This window comes from Somniosus microcephalus, chromosome 2 (assembly GCF_052327205.1).
Source record: "Somniosus microcephalus isolate GS21.2 chromosome 2, FLI_Smic_1.0, whole genome shotgun sequence".
Lineage (NCBI taxonomy): Eukaryota > Metazoa > Chordata > Chondrichthyes > Squaliformes > Somniosidae > Somniosus > Somniosus microcephalus.
The window spans coordinates 175,928,356-175,945,397 of NC_140988.1; positions in this window are offsets into that span (position 1 = coordinate 175,928,356).

A 17,042-nucleotide genomic window follows, 5' to 3' on the forward strand; every position below is an offset into this window, starting at 1 on the left:
AAATTTTGCAATTTGCAATAATCTGAGGAGTCATCCCTCAACTTGAAAAATAAAGACTAACCTCCATTCTAGTGCTTCTTTTTAGTGGCCACTGCACTACCCTTCGAAATTTATTTTCTCAGCTTGTTGGGCACTACATCTAGTCTAAGCATTCTGCTAAAGTCATTGGATTACTTCTTCCACTTCTCTGTATTTCTAAATACTTATGTAAATTTTAGTTACTTCAGCCCAAACATTTTGGCACGCCAATGATATGGAGAATTTGGTTGATGACCCTTATAATGCTCTCCTGTTTTTTTAAATTCTCTCAATTTTCATGCTGGGGTACGCTTGCTGAAATGTCACACCCAGACAGTGAGTATAGGAAAGGTATTCAATTATAGGGGGGGGGGGACTATCACAGCTCAGCTCAATTCTCATCGAAAATCCTGTGACAGTAAGGAACCTGCATTTATGTAGCATTTCTCATGATCTCAGGACATCTCAAAGCAAGACACAGATAATTAAGTACTTTTGAAGTGTAGTCACTGTTGTAATGTAGGAAAGCACAACAGCCAATTTGCACACAGCAAAGTCCCACAAACAGCAATGAGATAAATGACCAGATAATCTGTTTAAGTAATGTTGGTTGACGGATAAAGGTTGACCAAGACACCAGCAGAACTCCCTTACTCTTCTTGGATTAGTGACATGGGATCCTTTATGCCCACCTGAGAGGGTGGTTTAACATCTCATTTGAAGACAGCACCTTGAACAGTGCAGCACCCCCTCAGTACTGCACATAAAAAAGTGTCAGTCTGGATTATGTCACAATTCTCAACCCTTACTTCATACATCAGCTACTGAAATATGACACATGTCATCATGTGAATCCTCAATTCTTTATGAAAGGCTGACTCAAATGCAACTTCACTGAGACAAGACACAGTTTCAGACCATCATAAGAACATAAGAAATAGGAGCAGGAGTAGGCCAATCGGCCCCTCGAGCCTGCTCCGCCATTCAATAAGATCATGGCTGATCTGATCCTAACCGGCAATCCACCATCACAGAACCATCTCCTGAATCTAACAGAATTAGACACACGAAATAGGAGCAGGATCAGGCTACACGGCCCCTGGGCCCGCTCCGCTACCCACAGGGCCATGACCGATCCGAACCTAGACTCATGTCCAAATTCCTGCCCGCTCCCCATAACCCTTAATTCCCTTTACTTCTAGGAAACTTTCTATTTCTGTTTTAAATTTATGTAATGATGTAGCTTCTACAGCTTTTTGGGGCAGCATATTCCATGGACCTACCACCCTCTGAGTGAAGTAGTTCCTCCTCATCTCAGTTTTGAAAGAGCAGCCCCTTATTCTAAGACTATGCCCCCTAGTTCCAGTTTCACCCATCATCGGGAACATCTTCCCCGCATCCACCCGATCCAACCCCTTCACAATCTTATATGTTTCAATAAGATCGCCTCTCATTCTTCTGAACTCCAATGAGTAGAGTCCCAATCTACTCAACCACTCCTCATATGTCCATCCCCTCATTCCCGGGATTAACCGAGTGAACCTTCTTTGTACTGACTCGAGAGCAAGTATGTCCTTTCTTAAGTATGGACACCAAAACTGTACGCAGTATTCCAGGTGCGGTCTCACCAATACCTTGTACAACTGAAGCAATACCTCCCTATTTTTATATTCTATCCCCCTAGCAATGAAAGCCAACATTCCATTGGCCTTCTTAACCACTTGCTGCACCTGCATACTAACCTTTTGAGTTTCGTGCACCAGGACCCCCAGATCCCTTTGTACTTCAGTACTTTACAGTTTCTTGCCACTAAGATAATAACTTGCTCTACGATTTTTCCTGCCAAAGTGCTTAACCTCACACTTTCCAGTATTGTATTCCATCTGCCAAATCTCTGCCCACTTACTTAGCCTGTCGATGTCCCCTTGCAGTTTTTTATGTCCTCCTCACTCACTACTTTCCCTCCCATCTTAGTATCATCTGCAAACTTTGATATGTTACACTCGGTCCCCTCCTCCAAATCATTAATATAGATTGTAAAGAGTTGGGGACCCAGCACTGACCCCTGCGGAACACCACTAGTTACTGATTGCCAGTCTGAGAATGAACCACTTATCCCAACTCTGTGCCTTCTGTTAGATAGCCAATCCTCTATCCATGCCAGAATATTACCCCCAATCCCGTGATTTTTTATCTTAAGCAATAATCTTTTGTGTGGCACCTTGTCAAATGCCTTTTGGAGGTCTAAATACACTATGTCCACTGGTTGCCCTTTATCCACCCTATACGTTACTTCCTCAAAGAACTCCAGCAAATTTGTCAAACATGACTTCCCCTTCATAAAACCATGCTGACTTTGTCCTATTAAATTATGATCATCCAAATGTCCTGTTACTGTCTCCTTAATAATGGACTCCAAAATTTTACCTACCACAGATGTTAGGCTAACTGGTCTATAGTTTCCAGCCTTCTGTCTACTGCCCTTTTTAAATAAGGGTGTTACATTAGCAGTTTTCCAGTCTGCCGGGACGTTTGCCGAGTCCAGGGAGTTTTGGAAAATTATTACCAATGCATCCACAATCCCTACCGCCACTTCCCTCAAGACCCTAGGATGTAAGCCATCAGGTCCAGGTGATTTATCCGCCTTGAGTCGCATTATTTTACCAAGTACCACTTCCTTAGTGATTTTGATCATGTTTAGCTCCTCCCCCCCTTTAGCCCCCTGTTTGTCCAGTGTTGGGATATTCTTAGTGTCTTCTACTGTAAAGACTGATGTAAAATATTCATTCAGTGTTTTTGCCATCTCCATATTTCCCACCATTAATTTCCCGGTCTCATCCTCTAAGGGACCAACATTTACTTTAGCCACCCTTTTTCTTTTTATATAACTATAAAAACTCTTACTATCTGTTTTTATATTTTTTGCTAATTTACTTTCATAATCTATCTTCCCTTTCTTAATCAATCTTTTTGTTATTTTTTGCTGTCTTTTACAGTTTTCCCAATCCTCTATCCTCCCACTAGATTTGGCTACCTTATATGCCCTTGTTTTTAGTTGAATACTATCCTTAATTTCTTTACTTAGCCACGGATGGCTGTCTTTTCTTTTACACCCTTTTCTTCTCAGTGGAATATATATTTTTTGGAAGTTGTAAAATAACTCCTTAAATGTACACCACTGATCATGTATCGCCTTACCCTTTAATCTATTTTCCCAATCCACTCTACTCAATTCCGCTCTCATACCTTCATAGTCTCCTTTATTCAAGCTTAGCATGCTTGTTTGAGATCCAACCTTCTCACCCTCTTAATTGAATATGGAATTCAACCATGTTATGGTCACTCATTCCAAGGGGATCCTTTACTAGGACATTTTTAATTAATCCTGTCTCGTTACACAGGACCAGATCTAAGGTTGCTTGCCCCCTGGTCGGTTCAGTTACATACTGCTCAAGAAACCCATCCCTAATACACTCAATGAACTCATCCTCAAGGCAGCCCTGCCCAATTTGATTTGTCCAATTAATATGATAGTTAAAATCCCCCATAATTATAGATGTGTTGGGGAAACACTGTGTGTATGTAAATAAACCTGTATAATCCCCTTTTAACTGCTGTATTCCCCTCCCCCCGCAAGACAGTTGCAAGCTGAGAGGAATAAGGCATGTTCAGACTTGCCTGCTGCTGAGAGAAGGAAAACCAATCAGGTTCCAGCAGGTGACCAATCCGTGAGTCATCACAGGCTCGCGGGCTTTACGAATTCAGTACTGTATTGTGAGAGTTGGAGTAAAGACCTATTTCTTGTAGCTCGCTGTGTTGCCTATTTCTTTACGCGGGAGACTGTAGTCTCCCACAATGTTCCCTTATTACAAGCCTCAACTATTTCCTGATTGATACTCCGTCCAACAGAGTTGCCACTGTTTGGAGGCCTATAGACTATGCCCACTAGTGTTTTTTCCCCTTATTATTCCTTACCTCCACCCAAACTGTTTCATTATCCTGATCTTTTGACCCAATATCATTTCTCTGTATTACAGTGATTCCTTCCTTTATTAACATAGCCACCCCACCTCCCCTTCCTTCCTGCCTGTCCTTCCTGTATTGATTTCTTTGTGGGTTCAATGACGAGACATTTATGAAAGAAGATGTCTTTTAATCTAAGTCTGTTCAACTCTTTATACAGCATTTACAGGAGAGACGATGCTAGTGATGCATCTAGAACGAAACTGAAACCAAACTAAACTGCCTTGCTTGTCTCGGTCACATGCCCTCTGCTGGTCAGGTGCAAGCAATCAATACATGCAAACATGCTGTTAAGGCATCATAATCGAACAGGCAAATACCATCTCTATTTGCTGATATCATTACATCTCCTTTTCTTAAAACAAAAGTATTTTACTTTTAACTAACAACATGTTTTCTTTGTATTAATCTGCATTTTAACTGTAACACTTAATGAACTTACATTATCATTATCATGATCAAGGTTTTTTAACCTTGCTTTGTGTGTTCACATGAAATATGTCAATACACGAGAACTTGAAGAAAGAATAAGATAACATTACTTCCTTCTATAACAATAGTCCTTAAATTTGCTCAATGAGTCTCTCAGGAGGCTTCACATGCCTTGAGGATTTTCTGATTGATTGTCCTTGAATCTGAGTTGTTGCCTCAGATGATGTGTTCTCAGCTGTGTGATCAGGCTGTTCAACAGTATCAGTCTCTTGACCTGCTGTGGCTGGTCCCATGAGAAGATCTCGACGATTTCTTCTCAGAACAGCACCCTCATCTGTCTGAATGGTGTATGATCTTGGTTGAACTTCACTCAGGACAGTTCCCTTCTGAGTCCATGTGTTTGTTTTGTCTTTGAACCTTACTTGGTCACCAGTGTGGAGTTCAGGTAGGTTTTGTGTTCCTCTGTCATAGTAGTACTTTTGCTTTTCTTTCTGTTGTTCTTTGAACTTCCTCACTTTCTCCCCCTCTTTTGTTTTCAGGAGGTTCTCCGGGATGGGTAGGTTTGACCTTAGCCGACGTCCCATCAGGAGTTGGGCTGGTGACATACCCACACTCGAGCGGCGTTGTGCGGTATACAAGCATGCTCTGGTAGAAGTCAGTTCCACTGTCTTTTGCCTTGTACATCAGTCTTTTCACTGTCTGGACCGATTTTTCCACTAGACCATTGGACTGTGGAAAGTGAGGACTTGACGTTGTGTGGACAAAGTCCCACTCTTTGGCAAAGTGTCGGAAACTTGCATTGTAAAACTGGGGTCCATTGTCTGTGAAGACCTCGCTTGCCACGCCATGTCTGGAGAATATGGCTTTCATACATGTTATCACAACATCTGCAGTGGTGATGTACAGTCTACAAACCTCTGGATACAGGGAGTAATAGTCTGTGACTACAAGATAGTCCTTCCCTTGACATACGAATAGGTCAGCGCCTACCTTCTGGTAAGGTCTGTCTGGCGCTGGGTGTGGCTTTAGTGGTTCTACCGGATTGCTTGCTCGATATTTCAGGCATATTGTGCAGTTTGACACCTCATTTGTCACATCTTGGTTGATTCGTGGCCAGTACATCACCTCTCGTGCTCTTTACTTACACTTTTCGATTCCCAGATGTCCTCCATGGATCTTTTTTAACATCTCTTTTCTCAGACTCTTTCGGATAACTATTTTACTTCCTTTGTAGATGATGTCTTCGACCACTGATAGTTCCACCCTGCAGTTCCAGTACTCTGCCATGTCAGGTGAGCAGTCTTGCTTCATGTTGGGCCATCCATCCAAGATGCTTTTTCTCAGTCGTCTCATTGTTTCATCTTTGTTTGTCTCAGTCTTTATGAGCTCCATTTTTGCATCTGCTATGGGCAGTGCACTTGTGATCATGTCCATGTAGGCGTTCACTTTATCATCCATTTTGGTGTTTGCGGGCTCACTTGGGTCAACAGCTCTGGACAACGTGTCTGCTGTATACATCAGCTTACCCGGTGTGTACGCAACATTCAGTGTATAGCGTTGCAGCCTGATCATCATTCTTTGTATTCTAAGCGGACAGCTATTTAGTGGCTTTTGGAACAATGCAATCAAGGGCTTATGGTCAGTCTCTACACTGATTGCTTGTCCTGCCACAAACTGGTGAAATCTTTCACAGGCGTATGTGATGCTGAGCAGCTCCTTTTCTATTTGAGCATATCACGTCTCCGCGTCTGTCATTGAGCGTGATGCATATGCAATAGGTTGCCAGTAGTCATACTGTTGCAGAAGAACGGCACCGAGCCCACTCTGTGATGCATCTGATGATATCTTGATGGGTCTCGCTGGGTCATAAAACGTCAGAACTGGTTCCTCTGTGAGCAGTTTCTTTAGATCGCTCCATGACTTCTCATGCCCATGATTCCATTCCTATTCTATGTTCTTTTCAGTTAGTCTTCTCAGTGGCGCCATCTTTTCTGAGAGGTTGGATATGAATTTCCCCATAGAGTCATAGAGTCATAGAGTCATAGAGTAATACAGCACGGATAGAGGCCCTTCGGCCCATCGTGTCCGCGCCGGCCATCAAGCCCTGTCTAATCTAATCCCATATTCCAGCATTTGGCCCGTAGCCTTGTATGCTATGGCATTTCAAGTGCACATCCAAATGCTTCTTAAATGTTGTGAGGGTTTCTGCCTCCACAACCCTTTCAGGCAGTGAGTTCCAGACTCCAACCACCCTCTGGGTGAAAAAGTTCTTTCTCAAATCCCCTCTAAACCTCCCGCCCTTTACCTTGAATCTATGCCCCCTAGTTATCGACCCCTCTACTAAGGGAAAAAGCTCCTCAGCATCCATCCTATCTATGCCCCTCATAATTTTGTACACCTCAATCATGTCCCCCCTCAGCCTCCTCTGCTCCAAGGAAAACAAACCCAACCTGCCCAGTCTCTCTTCATAGTTGATCATTCCATTAAACCTCTGCATGTCCTTTTTGCATTGTGGCTTTGGCATATTCTCAATGGCGGACACCTTTCTGGGATCTGGTCTGATGCCCTCACTGCTAAGGATATCTCCCATGAATGTCAGTTCTGTCACCTCGAGCTGGCATTTCTCTCTATTCAGCTTCAGGTTTGTTTTCCTTGTTGCTTCCAGCACTTTTTTCAGTCTCTCGTCATGCTCAGTTCTCGTGGTTCCCCATACTATGATGTCATCCATTGATGTATCAACTCCCTCCAGGTGCTCATAGATCATATGGATAGTTTTGTGATACACTTCAGGAGCTGAGGCAATGCCAAATGGTAACCTTAGGAATCTGTATCTGCCAAATGGACTGTTGAACGTGCACAGCCTTGAACTTGCTTCATCCAATTTCATCTGCCAAAATCCTGATGATGCATTCACTAGCATCGTGTCTCCTGTAAATGCTGTATAAAGAGTTAAACAGACTTAGATTAAAAGACATCTTCTTTCATAAATGTCTCGTCATTGAACCCACAAAGAAATCAATACATGCAAACATGCTGTTAAGGCATCATAATCGAACAGGCAAATACCATCTCTATTTGCTGATATCATTACACTTCCTGATCATTAAATAACCTGGTATGTTTAATTCCCAGGCATTGTCACCCTGCAGCCATGTTTCTGTAATGGCCACAAGATCATACCCATATGTAGTTATTTGTGCCATTAACTCGTCTATTTTGTTACGAATGCTACATGCATTCAGATAGAGAACTTTCAAATATGTTTTGTGACACTTTGTTCCTGCTTTTGCCCTTTTTATTACTTTACCTTTTACTCCATACCTTCTGCCCCTTCCTGACACGCTCTGGTTTTTAACTTCCCCACTGCTACCTAAGTCTATGACCGGTTTATTCACATAAATATATAAATGAACAGTGTACAGTTTTCACAGCCAGAACAAGGCCTAGAAATTCAGTTGGTAGCGCCAGCTGCTACCGCCTTAAGAGGGCGATAAGTGGGGCATGAAGCGGCTAGCGCCCAGGCGCGGTGCGATCTGCGCCTCTCAGGAACTTGAGTGAAGAATTAGCGGCGCCGCAAAACCGCAACGCCCACTCAGCTGCGCGTGCAGATCCTGACGTCATTTCATGGTGCAACGCCCTTGGTGCGCCCCGAACCGGAACTTCAGTGGCGCCCCCCTTCTTTCCGCCTGGTGCTCGCAGCGACTGGTTGAGTGGAACGATTCCCAGTCGCTGTGGGGCTGGGGGGGGCGCTATTTAAAGGGGACTCTTCCTGCACTCTTTGTGGTAGCCATTTTGGACCACTCCTTCTGTGTGAGAGAGAGAGAGATTTGCAGAGAGACAAAGGGAGAGAGCTTTCTGCTTTGACTCAGCGCTCGCACAGGTACTTCTGGCTTCAGCCAAGAGCTTTGCAGTTGGATTGATTTTTCAGTGCCATAGCCTTGAGTGGCCACTTATAATGGGGGCTGCAATGGGTGGAAACATTGGGTTTCTCCATTGCATTGAAAGGGCTCAGAGACGCCAAGAGAGAGTGCCAATCATGGCCAGACGGAGGAGGGCCAAAAGGCGCTGGCACAGGAGGCCTTACCCTCCCAGGGTATACCGCCAGCACTTCTCCTACCTCAACATGTCTGAGGAGCAGTGCATTCAGAGGCTTCGATTCAGAAGGGAGGTGGTCACTGAGATCTGCCACCTACTTCAGAGAGATCTGCAGCCTCAGCTGAGGAGCAGGACATCTCTGTCGGTGGCAGTGAAGGTGACAGTGGCTCTGAACTTCTATGCCACCGGCTCCTTTCAATCCGCTACTGGGGACATTGCCAATGTCTCCCAGTTCGCGGTGCATTGCTGCATCCGCCAGGTCACGAATGCCCTCTTCAAAAGGAGACGTCAGTACATTTCCTTTCCCAAGACCCTGGACGAGCAGCAAGAGCGTGCAATGGGATTTGCAAGAATAGCGGGCTTCCCCATGGTCCAGGGCGCCATTGACTGCACGCATGTGGCTTTGCGGGAGCCTCTAGAGAATGCCAAGGGTTACCGCAACCGGAAGGGGTACCATTCGTTGAAAGTGCAGTTGGTGTGTGACCACAGGCAGCTCATACTAGCTGTCAATGCCCGCTTTCCAGGCAGCAGCCACGACGCCTTCATCCTGCGGCAGACTTCTGTGGCAGGCATTTTCGAAGACCCGGCTCACCCAGGAGGCTGGCTTCTCGGGGACTAGGGCTATCCTCTGTGCACCTGGCTGATGACCCCGCTCCGTGCGCCCACCACCCCAGCTGAAGAGCGATACAATGACAGCCATCAAGCAACCAGGAACATCATTGAGCACACAATTGGCGTGCTAAAGCAACGGTTCCGCTGTCTGGACCATTCCGGGGGAGATCTACAGTACTCGCCTGAGCGAGTCTCCCATTTTGTTGTAGTGTGCTGCATGCTGCACAACCTGGCTATCCTCAGGACTCAGCCACTGCCAGCAGACATTGGAGGACCACCGGAGGAGGAGGAGGAGGAGGAGGAGGAGCACCAAGACGGGAGGGAGGCACAAAGTGCAAGAGCCGTCCGTCAGCGGCTTATTGCAAGTCGGTTCTAGGCCCCCTCTCAGGGAATGGCTTGTGCCATTGAAAGAACATGAATGGAGCTGCTCCGCAAACCCTGAGCCGGTCAAAGCAACAAAAATAGTTCAAAGTGCAAACATCCACAATCTGAATAAAGAGAATTATTTATTTAACAAACTCTGTGCCCTTCCCGCATGACAAACAAATACAGAGAAACCCCCCAAAAACAGTCAGACACATAACTGGCTCTCACAACCTGGAGACAATGAACAAAAGAGTTAAACAAAAATGACCATGATCCTCGGCCTTCACAAAAAAACCCACAACATTTTGCCACACCTCCTACTTTTTGGCCTGCGATGGTGATCTGCCTCGCTTGCGAGATTGGCCCCTTCCCGCCCTGCAGTTCCTCCGCAATGGGACCCCAGTGGCTGCAGCAAGGCTGGGAGAAGGCTGCTGAGGGTCAGATAGTGAGTCGGCAGATGCCCTTGGGGGACAGCCTGGACCAGCTCTGGGCCTGGAGGGCCCAGCTGCTGACTGCTCCAACTCTGCTTGAGCGGCAGCAGTCTGTCCTACGGGTGGTGGCAGCTGCAGTGGAGGAGTGACAGTGTTGGCAGCAGGAATGCTGCCAACCTGACAGAGCACAGGTACTCCCTGGTCGGACGACACACTGGCACTCGCACGGGCCAGCACTGAAGCATGCGCAGCAATCTGCTGAAGCACAGACTGCTGGCCTGCTGCGGCACGTCGAGGGCCCCGGCGAATCCTGGCCGATCCAGTGAGGGTGGCAGCAGTTAGTGCTCGTGTGGCCCTGATCTGTGTCTGCATCAGACCAGCCAGTGATTGCATGGCACGACTAAGCACTTGGCTGGAAGCCGCCTGTGCTGCACCGAAGTCCTACAGACTCCTTGCCTGTGCTGCACCGAAGTCCAGCAGACTCCTTGCCTGTGCTGCCCTGAATTCCTGTACACTCCTTGCCAGTGACTCTATGGAGTCAGGCATCCTTGCCACTGCAGCCATGAGCTCAGTGTGCCTGCGCCCCGCCTGAGCGCCCATTTCACTAAGGAGCCGCACCTCTTTTGCGCTCACTGTAACAGGACTGGAGGCCACACTCACCCTCCGGGGAGAAGGCCGCCGAGCTTCCCTTCACCCCCCCGCATTGCTGCAGCCCGCTGGGCCCCGGCGCTTCACCCTCCTCCAGGGAAGACATGTCCCTATCATGGCCATGGGCTGCCTCGGCTGAGGGTGGCACTGATGTTCCGGCTTCCTCTTCCTCCTCCTCGCCTTCCGATTCACTCACAGTGCCAGCTTGAGGGCCTGCCTCCTCACCTGGCGAATCAGCATCTGAAAGCAGGCAGGTACAAGAGTTGCTTTAGTGTGAGGACAGGGCGGCAGCGAGGGAGGCATGAGTGCTGCAATGCACTGCATTGGTTCGATAGTGGCAAAGGATGCTGGTGTGAGGCACAAGTGGAAAGAGAGAGGTCCAAAAGGTGATGACCTTACCATTGCTGTCCAGAACAGGGTCGGCATCTCCAGTGGCGACGGGGCCAATCAGCCAGCCTGCCATAATCCGCTCCACTCGCTGCTCCAGGTTGCTGAGCTCTTTAAGTTCAGGACGGCCTCCCCCGGTCCATTGTTGTTGCCTCCTATTGTGGGCCAGCTTGCCCTGCAAGAGAAAGGATGGGCTCTGAGTACAGTGTCAAGCCCTGATCTTGGCTGCACTGCCTCCCATGGTGGAATAGCCCTGACAGTGTCAAGCCCTGATCTTGCCTGCACTGCCTCCCATGGTGGAATAGCCCTGACAGTGTCAAGCCCTGATCTTGCCTGCACTGCCTCCCATGGTGGAATAGCCCTGACAGTGTGAAGCCCTGATCTTGCCTGCACTGTCTCCCATGGTCGAATAGCCCTGACAGTGTGTAAAGTGGTGAATGTGCATGTGATTTTCATGAGAGTCCCATAGGTGTTGGATGAGGGCTGGGCATTGGGGCTTTCAGGACCCTTTGGCCCTAAAGTGAGGTGCACATGCAGGGATGAAGAGGATACTGGAAAGGGTACTCACCCTGACAACCTGAGTGAGGTCGTTGAACTTCTTCCTGCACTGCGTTGGTGTCCTAGGGACCATGCTGCTGGAGGTCACTCTGTGCCACCTCCCTCCAAGCTTTTCTATATTCACTGGGCAGTGGCCTCCTGCCACTGTCAGGAAAGAGGATAGGTCGCCGGCGCTCCACTGCACCAACCAGAGCCTTCAGGACCCCCTCACTGAAGCGCTGCGCTCGCTCCCTGGCCTTCTCCATGGTCGTAGGCATAACAATGTCGCAGCAGGTCTGTCCAGGCCTAGAATCAGGGCTCCAATGTGCAGGGCGTGGCTGCAAGCCAAATCGACCCTACCCCTTTAAGAGGTGACCGGCGCCAGCGTGTCTGCCTGCAGTCGCTAACTTGCCGCACCTGCGCTGCGCCCGCCCTCGGTGGTAGCGCCTCGGCTCGCCGGCTTAGCGCCTTAGGATAGTCGTGCACCGCCTGCTTTAGCGCAGCAGCAACCTCTTGGGGCAATGCAACTCAATTTTGGTGAAGGTGGCGCTAAGTTGCGCCGGGCGCTAAATTTAGTGCACGCTCGACTGTAGCGCCCCAAACGTGGCGATACTGAATTTCTAGGCCCAATTTCCTTACATTCCTTGATTATGAAAAATAATAGTTGCGACTTACTAGTGATGTATACATGGGCTAACTTTCTCTAGCTAAGCTTTCAAAGCTAATCTGGTTCAGACTTTTAAAACACAGCTGGCTTCTTGCTACTGCTGTGAAAACACGGACATCTTTGTGTCTTAGGGAGAGAGAGAAAGGCTGCTCCTTCCTTATGTCAATGAGATTAAGCTTGACCCTCTGAGCTGTGAATCAAAGTTGGTATTCTGAGCTGAGAGCTCAGTCTTTGATGCTCCTCAGCATCTGCTGAACTAATCCCTCCACTGTGCAAGTGGAGAGGAATGATACCCTGGACCCTCAGGTGAGTCAAGGAGCTATTCCCTCACAACAGCTCAAAATGTTTGTCCTCCCTTTGAATAATTAATTAACACTTCAAACTACCACTGTGAGCCTAAATGCACTTTCAGGCTCGTGAATTATTGTTGACAAAAAATGCTGGATCCAGCATTATGATATTATAAGTTAAAAAATCCACCTCAGTCAAAATCCAATTTGCCGCACTGGCGTTGTCTTTTTCCAGTAACCTTAAGATAGCTGACCAGCACCAGCATGTCTAGATACTGTAATGCTCTTTATTCTTGATCTTCAGACTGGTTTGATATGTTAATTGAGCCAGGAAGGTAATGTTTTGGAGGCATGCATGACACACGTTGGAATAGATTTTCCAAGTGCTCGTGTCCGGCACGGTACCTCACATGCTGTCAGCATGCTTCAGAAAATCTTAGGCCCGCTTGCGCTCACTTGCAACATTCACGGTACCTCAGCGCATTCAAGGGTTTGGAAAATCTACCCTATTGTATGCATAACTTACTTTAAAACAGCCACTGGCAAGGGGGCAGATGAGCAAACAAGCCATTGTAGGACAGATCTGCATTTTTGCATCTAATTCAATCCCTGGGAATTGGGTTGAAAATTTGCGCTGGGGTCAGAGACAGATTTCTGGCATGAGAGGCAATGGGTGAAATTTTCTGAGATGCCAAACCACTGATTGATTTTTCCAATTACGGAGATCAGGGATTAAACTTGGAATCTTCCTGGTCTATATAGTTCCGAACTGCACCTGTGGTACAATTCCCATTGAGCAATTGGGGCAAGTTCACGCATGCTCTGTTATTTTGGTAAAGCTTTAATTCTCTCTCCCTAAAATGTTATGTTCTGGCAAAATCAGATTTTAGACAATTTACTGCCTGTGGAAACTAAGCTTGACTTTTAACTGTTGAATTGTTAACAAAGGTCAAGTCATTCATTTACAGCTGCTAAAATGGTAAATTAACACCATTTCATCTAATTTTTCCACTGAACGTTTTGTTACATTGACAGTAAAATAGTGCGTGAAAATTTGGACAATCCCATTATTATGGATCAGCAATTGTACATATTTACTGCCAAAAATGCCACACCTTCCCAATGCAAGATGGTTCTCACCGAACTGTTGGTTTAAGTATTATCAACCTGAAAGTGGACTTTAGCCAGCTCTGAGCATACATGCATTTATTTTAGTGGAGGTTGTTTGACTTCTAGTTTTGTTTAAGCGGGTCAGGTAGGGTCACTGTTGTTTGATCATAAAGCTTCAGGGGATGAGCTAAATTCACCTGTAATAGGCGTCCTGAGTCAATGAAAACTGAGGTAATAATACTCCTCTTTGTTCTACAATAACCATTAAACCACGTTTACTGGCATGGAGAGGCATCAGAACAATTTCAAATTTCTGCTTAAATTGAACTAGATTTAATTTACCAGCCAGTTAAATCTCAAGGTACTTTACACTTGAATTATTTTAATAAAACTATACACATTTATCCTCATTCAATAAAAGTGATTCTAAAGTAGAATGCTCCTTTCAGTTGCTTTTTTAATTAAATAACATAAAGTATATATTAGGAACTCTACCCCAATCCTTAAGCTAACAAGGCAATTTTTATTAAATTCATTCCTGGGATGTGGGCATTGCTGTCAAGGCCAGCATTTATTGCCCATCCCTAATTGCCCTTGAGAAGGTGGCGGTGAGCTGCCTTCTCAAACTGCTGCAGTCCGTGGGGTGAAGGTACTCCCACAGTGCTGTTAGGGAGGGAGTTCCAGGATTTTGACCTAGCGATGATGAAGGAACGGCGATATACTTCCAAGTCAGGATGGTGTGTGACCTGGAGGGGAACTTCCAGGTGATGCTGCTCCCATGCACCTGCTGCCCTTGTCCTTTTAGGAGCCCTTGACCAGGAGATCCAGGAGCTAATAAGCTGCAAGCGCAAGGCGTTCCTGATCTGGAAACAGCAACACAACTCGAGAGCAAGAAAGCAGCTCTACAGACGCCTGAAGGCCGAGGTCCAACAAAAAACTCGCGACCTAAAAAACAGGTAGCGGGTGGAGAAAGCGCAGGAGATCCAGCAGCTAGCCAACAACCATGACGTGCGTGGATTCTTTAGCGCAGTCAAGACTGCCTACGGCCCAAGCACCCAAGGTCCTACCCCACTGCGGGCCAAGAATGGAGAGGTACTCATCAAGGACAGGGAGGCAGTCAGTGCCCGCTGGAAGGAGCACTTCAAAGATCTCCTTAACCGAGACCCTGTCTTTGACACGAATGTCCTCAACTCCATCCGGAGCATGCTACCCGCCACCACCTCAGCAGAACCCCAGCCCGGCATGAGGTTGAAAAGGCCATCCGACAACTGAAGAACAACAAGGCCTCAGGAACAGATGGAATCCCTGCCGAGGCACTAAAGCCTGGTGGAGAAGCACTACTGGTGCGAATTCATGAACTCAATTCTCTTATCTGGAAGAGGGAGAGCATGCCAGGGGATCTCAGAGATGCCGTAATTGTGACCATCTTCAAGAAAGGTGACAAGTCTGATTGCGGTAATTACAGAAGAGTTTCCCTGCTGTCTGCCACAGGGAAAGTCATCACAAGAATCCTCCTCAATCGCCTTCTCCCAGTGGCTGAAGAGCTCCTCCCAGAGTCGCAATGTGGATTCTGCCCACTAAGGGGCACACTGGACATGATCTTCACTGCGCGCCAATTACAAGAGAAATGCAGGGAACAGCGCCAACTGCTGTACATGGCCTTCTTTGACCTCACAAAGGCCTTTGACACTGTCAACTATGAGGGATTATGGAGTGCCCTCCTCAAATTTGGCTGCCCTCAAAAGTTTGTCACCATCCTCCGCCTGCTTCATGACGACATGCAAGCTGTGATCCTGAACAACGGATGCACCACAGACCCAATTCACATACGGACCGGAGTCAAGCAAGGCTGTGACATCGCACCAAAGCTCTTCTCGATATTCCTTGCGGCAATGCTCCGTCTCACCCTCAGTAAGCTCCCCGCTGGAGTGGAGCTAATTTACCGAACAAACGGGAAACTGTTCAACCTCCATCGCCTCCAGTCCAGATCCAAGGTCGTCCCTTCCTCTGTTGTTGAATTACAGTATGCAGACAACGCTTGCGTCTGCGCACACTCAGAGGTCGAACTCCAAACCATCGTGAACACCTTCACTGAAGTGTACGAGAGCACGGGCCTTACACTAAACATCCGTAAGACAAAGGTCCTCTACCAACCAGCCACCGCTACACAGTACTGCCCCCCGATTATCAAAATTCATGACAAGGCCTTGGGCAACGTGGACCACTTTCCATACCTCAGGAACCTATTGTCAACAAGGACAGACGTCGATGACGAAGTCCAGCACCGCCTTCAGTGTGCCAGTGCAGCCTTCGGTCACCGGAGGAAGAGAGTGTTTGAAGACCAGGACCTCAAACCCGTCACCAAGCTCATGGTCTACAGAGCAGTAGTAATACCCGCCCTCCTGTATGCCTCAGAGACATGGACCATGTACAGCAGGCACCTCAAAGCACTGGAGAGGTACCACCAACGCTGCCTCCGCAAGATCCTGCAAATCCATTGGCAGGATAGGCGCACCAATGTCAGTGTTCTCGCTCAGGCCAATATCCCTAGCATCGAAGCTTTGACCACGCTCGATCAGCTCCGATGGGCGGGTCACATCATCCGCATGCCCGATAGGAAACTCCCAAAACAACGGCTCTACTCGGAGCTCCAACACGGCAAGAGAGCACCAGGTGGGCAGAGGAAACGCTTCAAGGACACCCTCAAAGCCTCCTTGAAAAAGTGCAACATCCCCACCGACACCTAGGAATCCCTGGCCCAAGACCGTACAAAGTGGAGGAGAAGCATCCGGGAAGGCACCGAATACCTCGAGTCTCTTCGCCGGGAGCAAGCAGAAGCCAAGCGCAGGCAGCGCAAGGAGCGCACGTCAACCCAAGCACCCCACCCACCCGCCCCTTCAACCACCGTCTGCCCCACCTGTGACAGAGAATGTACGTCCCGCATTGGACTCATCAGTCACCTGAGAACTCATTTTTAATGTGGAAGCAAGTCGTCTTCGGTTCCGAGGGACTGCCTAAGAAGAAGAGAAGAGGTGTTAGAGGTCACGGGTTTGGGAGGTGTTGCCGAAGAAGCCTTGGCGAGTTGCTACAGTGCATCTTGTAGATGGTACATACTGCAGCCACGGTGCGCCAGTGGTGGAGGGTTGGGGTGCCAATCAAGCGGCTGCTTTGTCCTGGATGGTGTCGAACATCTTGAGTGTTGTTGGAGCTGCACTCATCCAGGCATTTGAAAGTCATTGTGGATTAGGCCCCACAGTAGGATAAGACTGCTTGTGTGCCAATCATGGTTTGTCATTGATTAATAAGGAGGAGTATGGAAACCAAAGGGCGAATGTGAATTTATCCAAAACACAACAATTTGCTCTAAAATAATTACAATTTTGGCTCAATTTAGACAAGGTTGGGCTTACCTTAAAAGCACACTGG